The sequence below is a fragment of the Equus caballus genome, chromosome 27 (genome assembly GCF_041296265.1).
Source record: "Equus caballus isolate H_3958 breed thoroughbred chromosome 27, TB-T2T, whole genome shotgun sequence".
NCBI lineage: Eukaryota > Metazoa > Chordata > Mammalia > Perissodactyla > Equidae > Equus > Equus caballus.
Genome location: NC_091710.1, coordinates 30,031,143 through 30,053,253, shown reverse-complemented (window position 1 = coordinate 30,053,253; position 22,111 = coordinate 30,031,143).

The window sequence follows — 22,111 nt, the reverse complement described above, 5'->3', positions numbered from 1 at the left end:
AGAGTTTCTCCAGAGTCTGGTCCTACTGATATATTCATGTCATTGTTATATTAGCTCCTTGAAAGGTGCTGGCTTTCCAGTCACCTGGCTTTCCCTTCCACTTTTTGAAATACTCTGCCTTCAAGTGAATACAGTCTGGGCTTGTTGGTAACACATCCACCAGGTGTTCCCCAAGTCCATGCTTGGAAAAGCTTCCATCATAGAGTGCCTATGTCTTGTTTTCTTGGAGGCAGTGAGAGAATGCCTGTATCTTGTCTTTTTGGAAGTGGGGAGGTCCCAAAACTTGGTCTTCTCTGTCCCTGTGTGACAAGGGCTGTGTGGAAGACCTTGTGCTTGAGAGTTTCAATTTGACACAAAGGCGCTAGTTCTGGGGCATCTCTTGGGCTGCTTTATGTCCAGGGTATCTGCTGAGCTTCCCAGGCACACTCTGGAGCACAGTGAAATGTTATGCAACATGCTATAAACACCTTACACAATGTAACAATGAAATGTTACACAACCCGGTATAGAAATGTTACGCAACTGGCATGGTATAGAAGACACTTGGTTTTGGTGGTGGATGACATTTTCCTTGGCACCAGAAACACTTCCATAAATAGCAACCTCTTAGTCCTCCTTGTCAGCAATCAGAAATGCTGATTCCAAGCTTGGTTTGACCTACCTCTGGTTCTGTGAAATGCCTGCCTGAATACTCCTCAGTCTCTGCATGCCTAAGTCTTGGTCAGACTCTGTTTAGAAATTATGTATAAAATGTATAACCTTGGAGCATTATGAAATCAGGCATTATAAGCTGGAAAGGACCTTTAAGATCATTTAGCACAAATGAATCACCTGTTTTACAGATGGGCAAACTAAGGTGTGGAGGTGGAACTTGCTCAAGGTTGCCTGATGCCCTGACGGCAGAGGCAGAACTAAGTATTCTGAGGGCAGAGGTCTCTCTGCTGCATTACGTTGAAGTCTATACACTCATTCACAGTCAGAACCAAAAAGATCAGAAAGTAAGATGAGAACATGAAACTACAGGACTAGAAGCCTCCTGAGCTGTTATCTGGGAGTCCAAGTGTCCAGGGGACTTGGCCAAAGTTATGCAACTATTGATGGTAGAATAAGGACAGAAATACACTTCTCTTCACTTCTAATCCATTCATTTTTTCCCTGCACTACACTGTGCAATGTTTAAAAGCATGTCTTCTCCAGGATTGGCTGAGGTTGGACAATTAAAATGTTATTTTTAGTTTTATGTCTACTTGGGGTAGAGGGTGCTGATTTTTATTTCATGTGTATACTTGAGACTTTGTGATGAAGTTCTGTGTGTCTCGGTATAGGTGTTTTTATTGTTACCATGTTGTCTTCCTATAAAGAGAAGAGAGAGTTTTTACAATGAACCAGAAAGCTGTCTGGTTTATTGCTATGCTTGTAGGCAGGAGGGAACACGGTGTGTGGCTTCTGAACAGACGCTGGCTGCTCTTTAAGTTCAATGAAGTGAACAAAAGACGAGTTAATTGACTACAGACATATGCAGGAGAGCTCTCAGCCGAGCCGTAAGTTCTTTTGGAACGTGAGTGCTTACGAGATGGCCAGATGCACTCTCATAAGCACCACACCCATGGGCCCGTGGGCTTTCACCTTAGGAAGGCTGCACTGCTTTTGCTTCTTAGGGCTATTGTGTGACGCCATCAGTAATTTTTGGAGATTCTTCTGCATGCTCTGTGTAGTAGGATGCATGTGGGCAAACAAGAGGTCTCTATTTAGTGATGGCATCTTGATATTTACATTTCTTTGTTGATTTTTATCAGTTAGATATTGCTGCATAACACACCATCTCAAAACTCAGTGGCTTGAAATAATGAGCGTTTACTACTACTCGCAAGTCTACAGGGCAGTAGGTGGTTCTGCTGATCTGGACCGGGCTTGGCTGATGTTGGATGAGCTCTTCATGCCTCAGCAGTCAATTGGCAGGTCACCTGGGGACTGGATGTTCTAGGATGCCTCACTCACATGTTTGGGTATTGGCTGGCTGTCAGCTAGGACTGCAAGGATGACTGGTCCCTGTCTCCCTCATCATCCAGCCAAGGTTTGTTCACATGGTGGAGACAAGGTTCTAAGAGAGAGAATGTTGAAGCAGGCACAGACTTGAAGCATGGGCTTGGAGCTGGAAGTGTCATTTCCACCACATGCTTTGGCTGTGTTTTTGGCCAAGTCACAAGGGCACCCTACATTGAAGAGGAAGTGAAATGGATTCTACCCTTTGATGGGGGAGCTGAAAAGTAATATTACTGAGGGGCATGGATACAGAATGGGAACATTTTCGCAATTAATTGTCCTTACCTAATTTAAGGAGATTTTTATGGTTTACTTTCTACTTGAACCAGTTTCCATCACCGTGGCTTAGGGAACATTTCTTAAAGATCAAACATCTTTCATGAACCCATTGTCTTCCAAACGGGCTGCAATTTTGTTCCACTGGCAGTTCTCCCCAAGGGCTCTTGGCCTGCTGTGCAAAATCCACATTAGCTTGAGATGGATTGCAGCACCTGGATATATTTGTCACCCATTCACCAGTTCCCGGGTCTATATACCTGTACATGGAACTCAGAACAGGGCAGTCCTCTGGATATAGAAGAAAAGGTGGGTGGCCAGAAAAGAAGAGGCTGTTTGTCAAAGAATGCAGTGCATTGTCCTACCACTGGAGTCGGTTCCCTTTTAATTTAGAGATTAGCACATTTTTTATGTGTGCTGTTTAATTTGTTTGCTGTTAATCAGTTCCTTGTGTCTGGAGTATCTTTTTTGATCAGATACAGATAACACATTTATTATGTCTATCTGACAACCTAGGAAGAAAAAATAATCTGTTCAAAATTAGCTATGCTTTCACTATATAGGGAAATAAATATATATTTGCATATATAATATATAAAAATATATATATTTGCGTGTATTGGATATATGACTCACTGTATAGGGAACTATATATACATATACATTTTGCAGTACACATTTGTAGTATATATATTTGTGGTTCACATTTTCCAGCTGGTTTGTGCTAATCTACCAGTGATTGGAACCAAGACTAGGAAAAAAAATGCACTGCTGTTTCCAGTCAATGTGGTTGGAATGGTTGATTCCAAAATGATTGCTAGTTTTGCCTAGGGCAAAATAATAGATAGACAGACAGACAAACAGATAGGAATTATTCTTAATCCCAAACTACCATTTAGAGAAAATTATTAATACTATTAATAATAAGAGCGGGGGCGGGGGGCTGCAATGTCTGTATAAATGCTGCTGATTTTCGGTAAGTTCTTTAGTTCTCAGAATATTTCTCCCTTTTGGAGAAAAGTGTTGAGGAATAAAAACTTTTGTGACTGAGATGGATATTTTGTCCTAGGAAACATGAAATTTAAAAAATCCATAGAAAATAAAGACTTAAGCTTTGACTTAAAAAGAACATTCCACTTACAAGGTTTCATTATTTTGTTTCATTTTTAAAAAAATATTTGGAATGCAAGTTTCCTTATATAATCCATAATGAGATTTTCATGGTATTCAGGAGAGTAGGCTGATTCTAGGTCTCATCATTCCTTTGCTGGCAAGAAAGTAACTTTGTTACATCTTCCCAATTACGCTCACTCTTCACAGGGAAAAGTTTCTGTGTCATACTCTCACCATCCTTGAACCACAGTACAGTCCTTGAAAACCATGATTCTTTATTTCCTTTTGAATCGTCGGTATGAGGAAGGAGGGTAACAGTCACAGCTCGAACCACCCGTGAGCTAGAGGAAACTGTGACTGCTTTCTTTTTCTCTTTGAGTTTTCGTTTGTTTTTTCCTTGAAAAGCTACAGACAAAGGGAAAGATCTCTGTTCATGTGGAGGTGAGATCCTTCATAGTGATTTTTGATGATTAGCTTTAACTCTCTCATTTTCACTAATGCAAAGTTAACTATGTGGACAGACTAACTGCGCTGGCCCGCAGGCTTCCTTTGAGGAACTCCTTCAGTTCTCTGAATTCCAGATGGAAAAAAAAGAGTAACAAATTATTTCCCTTTACTTTTCTACCTCTTGATGACATCTCAGATAACAAAAATTAATACTTTCTTAACTGGGTGATTTCTCATTGATCAGTAACTCCTTACAAGATACTCAGAAAATAATGGGCCCTGACCCTTCACCTTTATGCCCTTTTAATCCTAAGGGATGGATTCCTGACCAATTCCTGATGGATTGCTCAGACCTTAAACAAGAAGAGACCAGCTGATTTCTCATCAAATGTACCTAGACGCTGGGCCTAGGGAGCTGGGTCGCAGCTTGTCCTTCAGCTTCTCCAGAATAGGATTCTTGTTTGCCTAACTCCAAAATGAGACCTCACAGGATTATTGTCAAGGGCAACATTTACGCACAGAAAGGACTAGTAAGAGATTACTTTGATTTTAAAACTAGATAGTGCTCTATTGACGTTACGTAATCAAAATCATAGTTGTAGTTAGAATTTTAAGTTCAGCTTACAAACATTATTAGCCTATTTATAAGTCAAGCTAGTTTTAACAATCAATCTTAAGGGAACTTTGATTGATGATTTTGTATCATTTTCAAATGTAGTTAAACATTTTTAAACACTTAAAGCTTTCTTTATAATTTAATACATTTAATTTCCTTTTAAGTACTTTAACTTGTCTGAGTTAACAAATGGGATACTCATGAATACTTGAATAACTCATCAATTAAATACATATAAATATGAAATATGATTATTAAGTCCTCTTAAAGTTCTAAATTTGTATGTAAACTTAATAAGATTTCAACTTAAAACCACAAGTCAAAGTCATTTAATCAATTTCACATTTTAAGTTGCAATCACAGTTCCAATTTACTGTTACTCTGATTTGCCAAAATATCTTAATATCACAAGTTTATAAAATGTCAAATGTGCAGACTCTTAATGCAAAATTATTTGATTCTATGAGTTTTATTTCTTACATATATATTTTTCTTCTTAATTCTAAATCTTACCAGAGCTAAAGGATGCTTACACATCAAAGAATCAATGACGTGATTCCATACGTGATGGGGGTTCCCTTCCCTTGTAATTGTTGGGCTTGCCTCCTCAGCATGCTGAGATTTCTTGAGGCTCAGAGAATCGCCTGGCCTGAATGAGGACAGGGTTCTAACACACAACCATAACTGCCAAACTGTGCCTGTGTTACAGTGGCTCTGTCAGTGTGCCCAAATGAAGTGATGTTATAGACCATATCCACGGTATTGAAGCTATACATTACTAAGTCTTATACCAACCTACAGAAGCCCAGAACCCCCACCCTGGTCATCACATCAATGGATTTGATTTAATTGCTCTGTTTACTGCAACATTCTACTCTCTGTGTGTGTTGTTTGTTTTTTTTAATGTTCTTCCTACCCATCTTACTCTTGTGGATATTATATTGAGATCTAATTAAATTATGCATATCTCTTAAGACTCTGCCTGGCTTTGTGGTGACAACTTCAAAGGGTATTTGAATTGGTCAGGGTTTTCCAGAGAAACTGAACTAAAAGGATGTGTAATGTGAGAATATAGATATATAGATATAGATGTAGATATATATTTCTCATAAGAAAATGGCTCCTGTGATTGTGGAGGCTGACAGATCCCCAGATCTGCAGTTGACAAGCTGGACGTGCAGGAGAGCCAATGTGTAGTTTAGTCTGAAGGTCTGGTGGCTCCACGCCCAAGAAGAACCAATGTTTTGGTTCAACTTTGAAGGCAGGAGAAAACTGGTGTCCCAGTTCAAAGCCAGTCAGGTAGGAGGAATCTTCTCTTACTCAGGGGAAATGGGGGGAGAGGAGCAGCCTTTTTGCTCTATTTATGCCTTCCACTGATTGGATGAGGTCCACCCACATTAAGAAGGGCAATCTGCTTTACTCAATCCACCCATTTTTATGTTAATCTCACCCAGAAACACCCTCACAGGAATACCCAGACTCACGTTTGACCAAATATCTGGGCACTCTGTGGTCCAGTCAAGTCAACATATAAAATTAACCATCATAGCATTCTACTCACACGCACTTTGCAATCACTGGCCTGGAACCCACTGACTTCTATAGACTATCTAATAGGTAACATTTTCTATTCTTGTTTATAAACAATCTTGATATAAATTTGAGAATTTCAAATAAAATGGTGGAATCCATGTGACCTCTCAAGCCCATTAATTCTAAAGTAAAAAGCTCTTCTACAAATTCTTATCCAGTGTTGACCCTATAGGGCATATGACTTAAAGCTAGCAACAACTGAAAAATACAACTTAGAAAGTGAGCATATCTATTCATTATTGCTTAGAGGCTTGATATTATCACCAGTTATAGAAGCTTATAGCATAAGCTTTCAGTGAGGGAGCTCTTCATTATGGGTTAAGAAGAGATGGTATGCACTGTTACAATCAACTCAATCCTGGGTTTTAAACATCAGCACCAGCACACGTGCGTTATAGGTGGGAGGCCAGAGCAGGAACATCATTGCCTCCCCCCACCCAACCCTCTACAAAAATGAATATGACCTGAAATTCCTAATTTATGTTATTATCTTCTTAAAATTACTTATTTTAGTAATATTTATAAGACTCAGATCAAGAAAACAAGTGAAAATTCCATGTACTCCACTCTTTCAAAAGCCTTTAAATCCAAAAGAGTGAATAAAATTAATTATTCCACTTCGCCTGAATTTCATACCAATACTATATTTACAAATGCCCTGTCCGATTATAATAAATGCCAGTGACTTTAATTCTATGGTTGGTGATGTGAAGAAAACCATATGTGGTAGATTCTGAATACATAACCACAAAAAGTGGAACTAGTGATTTGGGACATGTCAGCAACTCTTATTGATTACTACATACAGCTGATTAGGCTGAATCAATTGGCATAGCAAACTGGTGTCTTTCCTTCTCTCCCTTTTTCCTCCCCTGCTCTCTCCCCCTCTTCCTCCTTCTCTTTTCTCTTTCTCTCACTCTTCCACCCGTTCTTTCTTTCTTTCTCATTAGTAATAGCAATCAGTAATATAGTTGAGAAACTTAAATGCCAGAACTCATAAGGCATTTAATAAAAGGGACACTGAATGAGGAGTAAAAGACAATATATTCCACTCTATTGGGAGATATTTATGAAGCATATTGAGTTAGAGCAAGTGACTCTAAAAAACCTTCAGGATCAATGAAATAAAGACAGTATGGTAAGTCAAAAAATGGCCCTTCAAAAGACATCCATGTCAAGTCCCTGGACCCTGTGAATGGTACCTTATACCGAAAAGATGAGATTAAGTTACAGATTTGGAGAGGAGGCACGTATCCTGGATTACCCAGGTGGACCCTAAATGCAATCACATATATCCTTATAAAAGAGAGTCAGAGGGAGTGCTGAGACAGACACACAGAAGTGGAGGTGAAGACAGAGCAGAGAGAGATAATACGGTCACAAGCCAAGCAATGCGACAGCTACCGGAAACTGGAAGACACAAGGAACGGATGCTCCAGTACTCCCTCCAAGGGGAGTGTGCCCCTGCCAACACCTGGATTTGGGGCTTCTGGCCTTCACAACTGTGAAAGATTATATTTCTGTTGTTGTAAGCCACCAAGTTTGTAGTAATTTGTTACAGTAATCTCAGGATACTAGTACAGACAGTGATTTTAAGAAAATAAAAAGTTACAACGTGTTTAAGACTTTGACATCATCACTTGTTTGATTTCTAGGAAGAGGCATTTTAGTCAATTGTATGGCTATTCTAAACTAGTAATTAAGATTTTTAAAATATGTTCTGGATTGTCATGGTAGTCAGATTGCAAACAGCTGTCAATCTTAATTCATTAGAAAACTAGAGTCTGGTCATAATTTACAGAAGGGGAAAAATTTGTCATTAAATTATCTCTCAAAGTCCTAAAAATCTAATTTATCAACACACACCTTATCCATTGGTGTTTTAAAATAGCTTTTTTAACATTTAGATTCCAATCCTGAATAGAATCAAATACATTAGAATCTTAGTTTTATTACTTGGTCTGAATTGGAAACACTTCCACTGACTACCAGTTGCACACATCATTATCCACTTGTAATTGGTTGTTTAATCTGAAAAGAGCAAGTTCTGCTCCATCGCCTAACATCTGTTCACTTTACTCTTAGCTCTATTCAACCAAATCCAATTATTGTCAGGAGAGGCTCTGGGTCGACTTGTATCATTTAAGAACGATTTCCATTTCTTTGTAAACCCTTAATTCTTCCTTCTTCTTATAGCTGCTGTTTTTTCTAATAATAAAGGGCATTATGCAGTTATTTTTCCAAAATAAGAAGAATAGGAACTGAAGGCTTATTTATGTTTCAAGTCATAGAAGGCCTCAAAATATACCTCAAACACTAAAAATATTAGCATTCCCAAAGAAAAACCTATTTACAAGAATTCTAATAATTCTGAGAGTAATGGATTATTTACAATCCTCTCTTTGTGGTGTTTAGGTTAAGCATTTTAATTCACAGTTGCATTGAAACCATTTAAAATGTTACTTTCCTTTGATCTTGGTAGTGAATAAAACTATCCAATACTATTATTTAGGGATCATGTAGGTCCTTATTTAAGACAAAATTTTTAGCCAAGGTGTTTAAAATTTGATAAAGCTTCAAATTCTTTGCGAAATTTCTCCAAATTATGCAATGATTTCTTTCTGAAACATAACGAAAATTTCTAAAATAAAACATGTCAGAATGAAATAAAATTTTTTTGTGAGTCTGAATTTTGCTCCATCATAACACATCTGGAAAATATGGGGACTGGCTGAGTGAACGTGCTTAAAAGGCTGGGGTGAAGCTGAAAGTGGGTCGGGGCAAGCTGCTTCACACTGATTTCTACTACTTGCTCTTAGTGCAGGATTGTGGGAATGAGTTTTTTTATTCCTACAACCCCCTTTGTAACAACTGAGGAGGCCCAACATCTTTTGGTAGGATTTTACTTTCTGGCAGAATCTCCAAAATACAGTTCATTTAAATCATGTTTGTTTTTTCCGAGGGAAGACACATATTGTGATGGTGTTCTGGTCCTTCTATTTCCAGGGAAGTTAAGTGACTGGAAAGGCTTTTAAAGAGGCTTGATTGTTTTCTATTGTGAAAACAACTCCTTAACCAACTTCCGCTGCCGTGAGTATGTATACATTGAAATTAGCCATCCCAATTTTATCATTGGCACAACATGTAAATGAGATTCACCGCAGAGCTCCATCACATTAGAGAGCTCCTGGCCAGAACATGTGCAAATTTCCTGGCTGTGGGATGCAGTCATTGAAAGGCTATAAGCAGGAGCATAACATGTTGAAACCATGTGTACCTATATGCAGATGTGTGCACTTACATATTAATTTCTGTTGTATAAGAGGATGTAATAGGAAAAAGCGGAGTAAGGAAGAAACATTCAGAACTTTCTATAATACAAAGGAATGCCTGTGTTGCCATTATTTGGATTATTCATTTTTTTTCTAATGTAAAAGATATGCATATGTACTATATAGCCTTGGAAAATACACAGAGAAGAAAAATAAAACACTCAAAATCCTGCCATCCAAAAACAAATGTTTTGAAATATTTACTTCTAGACTTATTTTTATGCATATTTTAAAAACCTATTTGTAATCATACTTAGTATTCAACTTTTGTGTTCTACGTTTTTGTATTTATCCAAAATTTAAGGTTAAAATTTCTAGATTATCCTGTAACATCCTGGGAAAACCAAGGCTAGTTCATAGTGATCTATTAAGTAATCTATTAAAATAGCTTGGCAGTAAATAAAAGCCATCCCTTCAGGTCTGAGTAATATCATAAAAGAAATTTGCCTATTGGTATTTCGTTTAGTTTAGGATCATTTAAATAGTAGATTTATCAACATAGTGTATTTGAGCAGAGGCCAGGCATAGTATCTGGGGATAATATTTAATTGGTTACCTAAGTCAAAATGCCAGGAAAATGTATGAATAGGCAGCAACAAATTGTTGGGATGAAAAGAAAATACTTGGCTGCTCACTGGATGGCTTGCCCTTTAATTGCTGCTTTCTTTGGACCCTTCCCAGGGATTCCAAGCATGAAGGACCCATGTCTCAGGAAGAAGTCACTGCCCAGGGCTATTTATCTTAGTTGAGTGCAGCCAGGTACAAACTGGATAGTTGGGTCTTGATCTCCTGTCACTATGTCTGCATTGTTCCATAGCTAGAGTCTATTCAAGACTACTACAAGCCACATTTCATTTACTAGCATGGGTAGAGGAAGAGATAATGCAAATCTACTCAATTCAAACTCAGGGCTATAAAAATATTTAGAAAGGCAAGGCTTGGGGACCTGTAGAATTCTCCCCATTTAGGATTAATCACATTACATGATTATTTTTGCAATGAAAAATCATCCATTCCATAGGCAGTCATATGCAATGTCATTAGAAGAATGCTTTGCTAATAGTATTCAGAAAGTGAACTAATTTATGATTTATTTTTAAATGATTAGGACCCTCAATTAATCTATAAGGACATCATTTAAATAAAAAGTTTAAAAATTTGCAATACATGTGCAATAGCAGTAATGTATTAAACAGCATCTTAAAGAGCAAAAGAAACTATTAAGACTAATTAAGTGGATTTATTGGCTAATTGGTGTTTCTATATGTGGTTATTTCTGCGATTATTATTCATTTACTGATTTGCACAGTACTATTATCTAAAATTATCCTGGCATTAAATAAAGCTGGAAGACGTCTCCAATTTGGAAAATCTATTAAGCAAAGAATTTTCAACTTAAAGTTGGGGTGATACTGAATCAAGGCCCAGCAAAATTGACTGCGGAGTCAGAGGGAGTTTGTTTATTGTTCTTAATTTCTCCCTCTCCCATTAGGACCAACCTAGCAAAGGCTTTCATCTTCTAAGCCATACTTATCTAAACTATACTACGGGGATGATACCATTTCAACTGCACGATGGGGATTAACAAATTCTCATGCACTAGAATTACCATGGTCCTTACCCTTCTAACAAAAAGTTATATATCAATCACTCAGGAATTGTATTTCCTTTCTATACAAATTAATTTTCCATATAAATAGGTTAGTTGGAAGTTCTTCCAGGATGTTTTCTAGATAAATAATCCTTGGAGCTGTTGTTTCTCTAAGGATTACAAAAAAACCTGAAAACAAGCAAAAAACATGTTTGCTCTGTCTAGGAACAAAGATCTCAGAAAATGTTGAAGACTGAAGATAATTTTGACTCTCATGGAGAAATAATCTCTAAAAATAAGACTTTATATCTAGTTTTATTTGCATATTAACCAAATTTATTAATAAATACAATCACTCTAGAAAGTAACCTCAAAGTAAATCGCCCCATTTAAAAAGTCAAAGTGGTGGAAAAATTGCTGGGCAGGAGATGATGATACTGCAGAGACAAACGAGGAAGGAAAAAGAATAATGATTTAGCTCCCTAAGGCAATTACATTTCAGCAGTTAGATGATGAGAGAAGAATGAGATCCAGACTGAATCATTTTGAATGAGGAAGAAAATATAAACAATTGAACAAAATGAGTGCCAGCTAGTTTAGAGAAATTCTATCACAGACATGTACCTCATCTGACTTCATAGCCCTCACCCACATCCTCTCTACCAACAGGTTTCACTCAGAACCCACGTACTCCACAAGAGTTCAAGCTAGGGTCAATCCTGGGGGGCTATTTAGAAAGCTGAAAACAGACTGCAATATGAGATTGAACACTCTAAGATTGTTAACACTATTTTCAATAAGGTTAGATAACCAAGATGATAAATAGAAAAATTAAAAATTATTTATAAGAAAGTGCTAATTCTTATAGAGTTAGCATAGCCAAACTTTATCTTCATATTTATTGTGCTTCCTCAAAAGAAAAACATAGGATTAATTTTGATTTTCTTCGATGACTGCCTCCATCGGGGAAACAGATTAATCTTTAAAATATCACCACAAACTTAAAGTAAGGTTTTCTATCCATGCACATCCCTAAAGAGACTTTGCATTGCAGAGTAAGTAAATAGCACAAGGAAATAGACACCTAGGGGACACGTGGAAAATGAAATTATGAGCTGTAAACACTAAACATTATTTTAGTACAAACAGAATGTGGCTGCAATTGATGATTAAAGAATGCCATCCAGTTGTCAGGAATAACTGTTGGGGTTTTCTGAAAATAGTCATTTTGTTATAGCTTTAGATTTGAATAGCTAGAGTTATTCACACTAGAGACACATATAAAGCTTTAAATACAAGTTCCTTGAAGAAAGTAATTCACCGGTTATTTGGGGGCTGACAGACAGTATATGTTATTTTTGAGTTACAAAGAAAACTGCAGAGTTGTAAACTCTGCTTTGTAATGCACATATTTGGAAGATGAACTATGACCAAACCACGTGATAAACCTATTGTTCGAAGTGACCCTTTCTGTAAATTTCATCTGCATTCTTCCTAATCAGAAGATAATATGCAACATCACATATTTGAAACCATTACAAATGCATCGTACCTCAGTAGTACAGTTCTATATTTAGAAAAATCTAATCCTTAAGTCTTGGAATATTTCTTCAGTAACTGTTTCCTAAGCGTGACCTGAACAGAAGTTGTGGAATTTTGTATGACGCTTAACTCCTCTCAGCAAGTTTTTAAAAGAGAAGTTTCTATTTTACCATTTAATTTCTGATTCTTTTTAAACATGGACATAATGAATAATGAGAGCCTCCATTTATAAATGTTTGTTGCCAATGGGAATTCATTTGAGATGACTCAAATCTCATTCTGTACTGGAAAAGGTGCATTTAACTGGTAAATGAAAAGATCGGGCCAATTTCTTTCTTGTATTGACCCAGGGTAAAATCTGCTAAAGAAGAAAATAACAATAATGATTTGTTGCACAGGGGAAGAATTTAACTACTTATTAGCATTCGAATGGGCCCTAAGGAAGCATGCAAGCTAATTAAATCAGAACTCCCTTCTTGAGTTTGCTACCAGCTGGGCATCAACTGGCCTTCCCATGAAGGCGCCATTGAAATCAGTGGGTTCAGGGCTCTGTGTTGAGCCTGGACAACAGAGAACTGGATAAATGACACCACAGTTTATTAGTATGACTGCAAATACATTTTAATGCTTCCCCCCCCCCCCCCCCGCCCCCCGCATTTGATGCTGTATCTCTGCCTCTGGAGGGCCTTGACTTAAACTTGAGGTAAGAATTTTTACAGTGGTAGAGAAGGAGGAGTGAGGTTGACCCTAATTGGGTGACTTTGTTAATTTTCAGAGGAATGTTTTTGCAGGGCCAAATATTAATTAGTCCATCAATCAATTAATTAATTAAAAATGCCTTGAGAGAAGATGTGATTAATTGAAGGACCACATCCAAGTGATTTGTGGTCTAAGGTTTTACCAATTTTGTTCATAGAGCATTATTTTTCTTTTAGGGCTTAAATTTAATTGAAATTTTAATCTCTACTAGATTTTTAATAAGGGGAAGCTTTCGAGACATTAAAAATCATTATTGTCACTTCCCAGATAAAGAAGTTGTGCAGATGTCATAATGCTTTTGGAGGTATTTATCAAGTTGTACTCTGCCCAGGACATGTTTCTGGTTTCTTTAGAAGTATCTTGACCTGCCCATATGTAGTCAACTTCCCATTATGGAATCCATTGATAAATCATGGCAAAAGGAAACCACTCCATGGAAATAATGTCTAATGGAGACCCTCTTTATCCTAGAGGAGAAGCAGAGAGCGGGCCCAACCTGGCTAATGTCAAAGTACTACTCCTTGATTCAAATCAAAAGAGTAGATGTAGCCAATTAGAAATGGGAAGAGGGTCATTCACCTGAAAATCTGGGGCCTTAGGCATTTTCTGGAATGTGTACAGTCAGAACGTGCAAGTTAGTCAGCAAAGAGAAAGCATGCAGCCACACCTCTCCCAAGTACTGGGTAGTCATCCTTCCTTTGTGGTTCAGAAGTGTTTGTCTTGGAATGCTGAGATTTAAAACCAATTGATGTTAAATAAAAATGCCAATATTATAAAGTTTGAAAACACCGGGCTGGGAATTACCAAAACTGGCCAGGCCATTTCCTACTGTTTGAAAGTGGCCCTGTCATCACCCTATCTGTGTTTTGGTTTCTTGAGAAAGAAGGATGTTAGACCAGGTGACTTCCAAAGTAAAGTCTGGGTTGCTGTAGGTGTGAAGTCACTTTGAGGGTGGACTGAATGTACACACAGGTGTGTAGAGTAGGATTGGGGACAAAAGAAATGAGCATGACCCTTATGCATTCTTGGCACTCACACATTTTAATTACCCCTCAGGATCTGTCTCTCTTTCTACGGTTGACATGCCTCCTTAGATACTGTATCTGTTAGAAACCACTAGCACAAATTGTGTAACCTTTCTGACATTTATTGTAAACCCTCCGCAGCCCTACAACTTTTGAGATAGATGAGGGTTATCAGTGCTGCTCAGCTGGCCAAACCTGACAACACTGGGTGAGGTTGCTTTTGTAATCTGTTTTGGAAAATAGGAACCACACTCCGATTTCAACCTGCACCCACCCACTCCCCTTTCTCTCTAGGGTTCTCTGTTTTCCTGCTTTTAACTTTGGGTTAGACTTTTCCAGGGGGCATTCCTAAAAGGGAAACTTGATGTTTTCTGTTTAGATTTCCCTAATCTCCACCTTAATAAGCTTCAATAAATTCAGACTCCTTTACTTTCCAGGGCTCTAACTTATTTGTGGCAGCAATGATTTTTAAAATTCATTAGAATTTTGTCATCCCATTTTCTCTATCATGGCATCCATATGAGCTGCCATGTATTGTTTAACCATACTCTTTCATATATCTGAATTTACTTATTGTTTTCTCCAAAGTACATTCTATCTTAGACACTATCTCATCCTCTCCTCTGCCAGATATTGATTATTCATACATTCTCTGATCCCAACCACTTCAGCTTTGCTCATTGTTATGTCTTTGTAGCTCTTCTTTCCCTTAAATACAGGGACAACCCATTATTCCTACAACTCAGCACTCCTTACTGGGTCGTTTACATTTCTAAAGCCAAGAAGATCATCAAAGCGTTGTTGTGGGCTTGATGCTTCTCTTCCACAAGCTCCTTCTTTCTCTTCTTAACTCTTCACATGCATTGTTACTTTTTTCTAGGGTCTTCATATGTGGCTGCCACCACATATGAAGAAATTTGTCCCTGGCTGTTTTGGAAATCTGTTTTGGAAAATAGGAACTACACTCCAATTTCAATCTTCAAATGAGGTGTTCAGATACAAGCCATTCTCTTGTGGCATGGCAGTAAAGAGAGATATAAAAGAAAAAAAACATTGAACTCCTTGATGCTATGGTGTCCTCTTGGAGGAGAGTGGTGCATGGAAGGTGGGAATCAATGTCTTGCAATGTACCAGTGCTCTGATTGAATGTACTACAGTCATGTGTCACTTAACAATGGGGATACGTTCTGAGGAATGCATCCTTCGGCAATTTCATCGTTATGCAAACATCAGACAGTGTACTTACACAAACCTAGATGGTATAGCCTACTATACTCCTAGGCTATATGGTACTAATCTTATGGGACCACTATTGTATATGCGATCTGTCATTGAACAAAATGTCATTATGTGGCACATGACTGTAGACAATCACCCCTTTCTCTATGGCCTGTGGATAACTCCCTCCATCACAACTCACCAAAGACAGCTTTGATGCATGTGACTACTGAGCCTTGTGTCTTACAGTCTCCCGTTTGTGACGGCCAGCTTCTTGACCGCTGATGTATAGCTTACCTCTTGTCATTTTTTAAAAATATGTTTTCCAGCAATTCAAAGCTCATCATCATGGTGGACTCCCTTCAGGCCTTACATGGGTAAAACATTACTGGACCACGTCTGTGTTGCAGAGAACTAATACGCAGTTGCTAAGCTTGAAACGCATAATCAACTCACTTTGTGTCTTTGTTCCAACTGTGATGACGTTGATCCTGTTGCTTGAAAATCCCCACTGGGTGACACTCTTTTGTGAAAATATGCAATTTTATACATGCATTTCTGACAAAAAGGAAAAAAATGTTAAGTCCACCCTAGTTCTGTTCGGACAAGCACAGAGAGAGGCGTGTTGGATTGCCAGACAAATATTTTCCTCTCGTTTTGCTCAATGAACTTAATTCACTGTAGGGCCTTTTTCCCACATGAGCGGGGAGAGGTGGGCTGCCGCAGAAGCAGCTACTGCCCCGCTCTCTGGAGGGCACTGGGGTGAATCATCGTTTTCATGAATGAGAAGAATAGGAGGAGGGAGAAAGAGACAAGGAGCTTGTTGCTAATGCCCTCGAACAAGGCAAACATTTTGTGAATAATTTTTAGATAATATAAAACGAGTTGACTTTTTGGTTTTGTTGTTTTGAATGGAATGCATAGAAAAGAGAACTTGTTTCAACAAAAGTTTTATCTGATATCCTATTCATACGCCAATTCTTTCTAAAATGTTTGGCAACTTTTCTAGGGTGCAGAAAAGGCACAGTGTTGAATCATGTTGCTTTCAAGTGTCGTATCAGTGCAGGCATGAAATGCACCTAAAGAAATTGTTAATCCCACATAATATATAAGGAAAAATCCAGCCAGAGTATATGTCCATCTCATTTCTGGGGAAAATTAGGGTTGGGATGTATCTTGCCACAGATCCAGTGCCTTTGCCAGGGGCTAAAAGAAAAAAATAAAGCCAATAGGTGTTATCCAATTTATTATAAAGCATATTGAATTTCTTCTTCCCTGTTGTCTGGTGACTTTGGTTTTTATAGAATCCACTCAGCGAGAGTATTCCCTAATCCAGGAATAAGAAGCATAAGGTAAAGAGAAGAAGCACTGGAAAAAAAGTAAATAATAATAATGTTGAATTCCGGTTTCAGGCGTTGGCTAAGTTTTGTGCGTTTAAATCTTTAACCTCAGTGGAAGGTCCAGGCTTCCCAGTTTGATATACTCCATGATGTGTATCCTCTTGAACTCTTGACCTACTGCCCTTGCCAACCTCGTACTTCCCTTCACACCCTTGTGGTTTCATGTTTCTACTCTCAGCTCATGCTGTTCCCTCTACCTGGAACCTCTCAGTTCCCTTGACTAAATTTAACCAGTAGGATTTAGCGCAGGCATCCTCTTTTCTGCACAGTCTCCCTAAACCCCTCTCTGGGTTAACTGTCCCTCCTCTGTGCTCCTAAATCGCCCTGGATATAACACTGTGTTAGAACCTTCCTCAGTTCTTTTTTTTTTTTTTTCAGGAAGATTAGCCCTGAGCTAATTACTGCCAATCCTCCTCTTTTTGCTGAGGAAGACTGGCCCTGAGCTAACATCCATGCCTATCTTCCTCTGCTTTATACATGGGACGCCTACCACAGCATGGTTTTTGTCAAGCCGTGCCATGTCCGCATCCGGGATCTGAACTGGCAAACCCCAGGCCGCAAAAGCAGAACATGTGAACTTAACTGCTGCACCCTCAGTGCTATTTACCAGACACTGAGGTCCTTAACAGAGAAGACTGTGTCATACATTCATTCATTCAGCAAAGATTTATTGGATTCCTATGGCGTGCCAGGCACTGCTTTGGAGACTAGAGGTAAAGTGGTGAACAAGACGCATAAGATTCCTGTTCTCCAGGGGTATACATTCTGGCAGGGGAGGCAAAAAGAAAAGGAAACAACTAAGCTGGCAAATTAAGTACTACAAGGAAAATGAAGACAAGTTGATGTGCAGGAAAGTGCCTGCTGATTTAGACTGGATGCTTAGGCAAGGTTCCTAAAGAGATGACTTTGAGCTGAGACTTCAAATGTAAGAACGAGCCAGCCACGTGAAGATCTGGGACAGTGTCTGAGTCGGGGAAATACAAGCACAAGGCCCTGGAGGAAGAATGAGTGTGGTAAGTTTAAACCCAAAAAGGACTGTGTGGCTGATGAAATAACATGTCCCAATGGAAGACAGGGTTAGAAAATGTAGGGCCTGAGGGTCACAGTAAAACTGGGCATTTTATTCTTTGTGTGATGGGAAATCCAGTTCTAAACATGGAGTTGTCGGATGTGATTTGCATTTTGCAGAAATCACTGGGGCTCTGTGTGGGGAATGGATTTTGCTTTGTGTCCCCAGAGCCTAGCATAACGCCTGCTTCTGTTTCATCTTGACACCTCAGGGCCATGCTGCTTTTCTACACGCAAAAGTTGCCTTTTCCAAGATGCGCAGCTGTCCAGTGAAAACAAAAACTCAACGTCATTTCAATTCAACACGCAGTGCAGAGCCGAGGTCCTCCTCTGGCCTCCACTGTCTATCGGCCTATGCACCTTTTTAAAACTTCCTGAAGTTGAAATTGCTTCAGATACTTTATCTTGGTTTCATAGATAATTCATTCACTTTTTGCTCAACCCATTTATCCCAAGTTGGACAACCTCCGAGGTGTTGAGGAATTGTCTCTAGTCAAGGCCACAAGGTGGGGCAATAATGAGAAACTGAAGGACCTTTGGTACAGTCTACTAAAGTTTATAGGTCACTTTCTAGAACATGCTGAAGACAGTAATCGAGGCTTGTATTCGGCCTGTGACTTTCTTCCAAGAGCCTCTAAAGGGTTCCTCTGTGAAGTAACCTAGGCATTCCCGCAGTGGCCTGTATGATTAAAAATGAAACTCAAGAAGCAGAGCAAGAAGGTGTACATGTTGCCTCCTGGGAGATCAAGTTCATGGAGCCCGTTTCACATCGCTGGTAAAGGCAGCCCTGTGTGGCTCCACTAGCCCAAGAGAACTTCTTGCTCTTTCAGGTCACCCTCACATCTGCCAGTGGTGCCTTGAATCCATGGCTGAGTGATCACTGATGATTTGTTTCAGAGACTTTCCAATCCCCTGGGAGCGGAGTCTTTTTTTTGATTTACACTATTTTATTAAAATATATTAGCATGAGTTAAGAACTTCTGCATTTCATAGTTACAGTATAACTTTTGATTCCAAAAGTTAATATTGCTGAAATTATTGGGAATGGAATCCTAAGAGTAACGATTTTTGGGGGCCGCTGCTGCTGCCCTTCTTCCCTTTACCTGCAACCTGAGCCTCCGTCGCTCACCAGCAGCAAACGCTAGATCTCGGCTGTTCCAGAGAGGCCGGAATCCACACGCCCTTGCCTTGCTAGGTAGATGTTAGGCACTTTGTAAATAACGGGTACTCTGAAAAATGCAAGGTTGTTGTAATCTTTTGAAAAGAACATTTCAAATTTACACTCACCAGGAGTCACGCCTTTTGCTATAGACTGGAACTCAGTCACCACAGGGACAGTGAAGTGTAAAATGTGACTTTGTCTGACAAGAAGCAATGAATGCTAGGTCCAGGGGCCACATTAAGATGTGCCTGTTCTTTCTAAAGCAGGGAGTTGTCATAGCCACTGTTTTTTAGCACGTATGTATTTTTCTGATTGTAGCATAAAAATACGCGGGGATACTGTGAAAAAAAAATGGAGATCATAAAAACAGCTCGGAAATCCCAGAGAAAACTGTTACTGTTACAATTCTAGCCCCTTGTTTCTAGTTTCTCTAAGTATGTGTGTGTCTACGTACATGTCTAAGTATGTAGCATCTCTGCTTACCCAGACAGACTTATAAATGTCTGTACTTTCTTTTACAAAATTGGTATCAATTTTTATATTTTATGAAAGATATGAAAGTTTTATATTCTTTGTACACAAGCAGCCACAACTTTTTGCCTTATCTCCAAAAGTTCGGCAGGCTGTTTGAACTGCCCTTAGTCAGCCTTTTCTTGTAATATTTGTAACATACATCATCTTGATCAATGGCAAGAGACAAATTAGATTATTTAAAACTTAAAAAAAATGGCTTCCTTGGGGCCGGCCCAGTGGCACAGCAGTTAAGTGCACACGTTCTGCTTCAGGAGCCCAGGTTTCAATGGATTGGATCCTGCGTGCAGACATGGCACCACTTGGCAAGCCATGCTGTGGTAGGCGTCTCACATATAAAATAGAGGAAGGTGGGCATGGATGTTAGCTCAGGGCCAGTCTTCCTCAGCAAAAAGAGGAGGATTGGCGACAGATGTTAGCTCAGGGCTAATCTTCCTCAAAAAAAAAAAAATGCCCTCCTTCTGTTTGGCTGCCTTTATTCATTATATTGATCACATGCTTAGTTAGTTTTTACTTCACCATGTGCCATGTAGACTAGCTTTTATTAAAAAAAAAAAAAAAGAAGAAAGCCTTTCTCAGGGGCACGATGGCAGTGTGGCTCTTTGGAAAGAGTGCTGGACCAGGACTCAAAGGAGTGCAAAGGGTTTTACACGCTGGCTGTGCTCACAATAAGCTGTGTACCTGGCAGTTCCCTTACCCCTAAAATGGAAATGTGGATTTCTAAGGTTCCTCCACAGCTAGAAAAGTCGACCTTTGGTTAGCATCATGTTGAATTGGTGCTTTTCCGAATAACCTAAAAAATGGTTGACCTGCTGTGAAAATGTAGGTAGAAGTTTAGTTAACTTCCTGGGCTGGCTTAAGCAGTAAGCTTAGTGACCTCTGTAAAGCCATTCACTAATACAGAAGTAAACAATTACTCTACACAACCTTTCCTTCCACGTGCTTCCCACTGGTCAAACATTAATCATCCTGTTGGTCTTTCCAGACAAACAGATTCATTGGGTCCTTACTACTTCTTACTCAGCTTCATTATAGAAAAGCTAAAAGTCTAATAGACAGTGGAGGGAGGATATTTCTTTCCCACATGCCAAGGAATGGGTATGTCTCTTTACAAGTGTAGGAAGGCAGCTCCCAAATGGGTCCTCGTCCTTATAGCCTTGGTCCAACATGCATTCCCCCCTTGGCCTCCTCCATAATTATTCCCCCAGTCTATGGCCCAGTGGTACCTGCCACTCCACCACACTCTGCCCTCTCCCTTCTAAGCCTCTGCCAGGAATCTGTCCCCACCAACACTTGGCGAATTCTGACTCATTGGTCTGGGCTCACTTTACCTCTTCCAGGAAGTTCATGACCTTTCTCCTCCAGAGTGGGTGTAGTGACCCTCCTCTAAGCTGTCACACCGCCTTGTGTTTACTCTCACCATATTTTGTATCACTCTCCATCAAAAATGCTATCTTCTAGTTCTCTTCTTAGAATATAAATGCCTTGAAAAGATCCACTTATCTTGTTTACCATTGAATCCCTGTCACCTAGCATGGTGCCTCGCAGACCCCAATGAATACTTGTTAAATAATGTAAGTCTCCATGCTGTCTGTCTGCTCAGCTCTACAATTGCATTGTCTAGGAAACTGGTAGGGACTTGATGAAAGAGGGAAAAACATGGCTGAAGCGTTTAACAATGTGCTTGCTGTTGAGCCAAGTACTTTGTATGTGTTATTCCATTTACGTACACTGTGTCCTTTATGTACCCTGCATTTTGCTAGGCACTAGAGTGTATAGAAAAGAATAGAAATTATGAATCTTGTCTTCAAGACAACTGAAGGGAGCCAGTTAACCTATATGGAATAGTTAGAATACAAGTATGTGATAAGCTGTGTTTGGCTGACTATGAAGGCTACTAAGAAAGTGCAGAAAGTTCAATTCCTTCTGAAAACTCCATGAAGGATGGTAGACCTTGAGCTTGAGGACCCTAAAGATTCCCAGATCTTAACACTCCTTAAAGGATGGTGGTAGGAGGGAGTCAAATCTTCACTCTCTGTTTGAGACTTGGAGGAGGCAGGAAGCTCTTTTCTCCTTTTCCTACAGACTATTGTTTATAAGAGGAGTATGATACTTGGGCATGATGATAGTTTGAGTATGATAGTATTGTTCATCCAAAGAAGTAAACTCTGCCTGAAATAAAACATTAGGCTAGATATTATTTTTTAACATTACCCATAGATTTCTCTCCACCTTTTAGCAGACTTTTCTGGGACTGATTAGGAGTCTTCCCTGCAGAGCAAACTATGAATGTGTTTTCTCAGTGGAAAAAATAGACAGATTCAGAGTGGAGGAGGGAACATCTTGCACTGGAAGCATCTCTGCTTCAGAGTCCATCGGAAATAAATTGTATTAC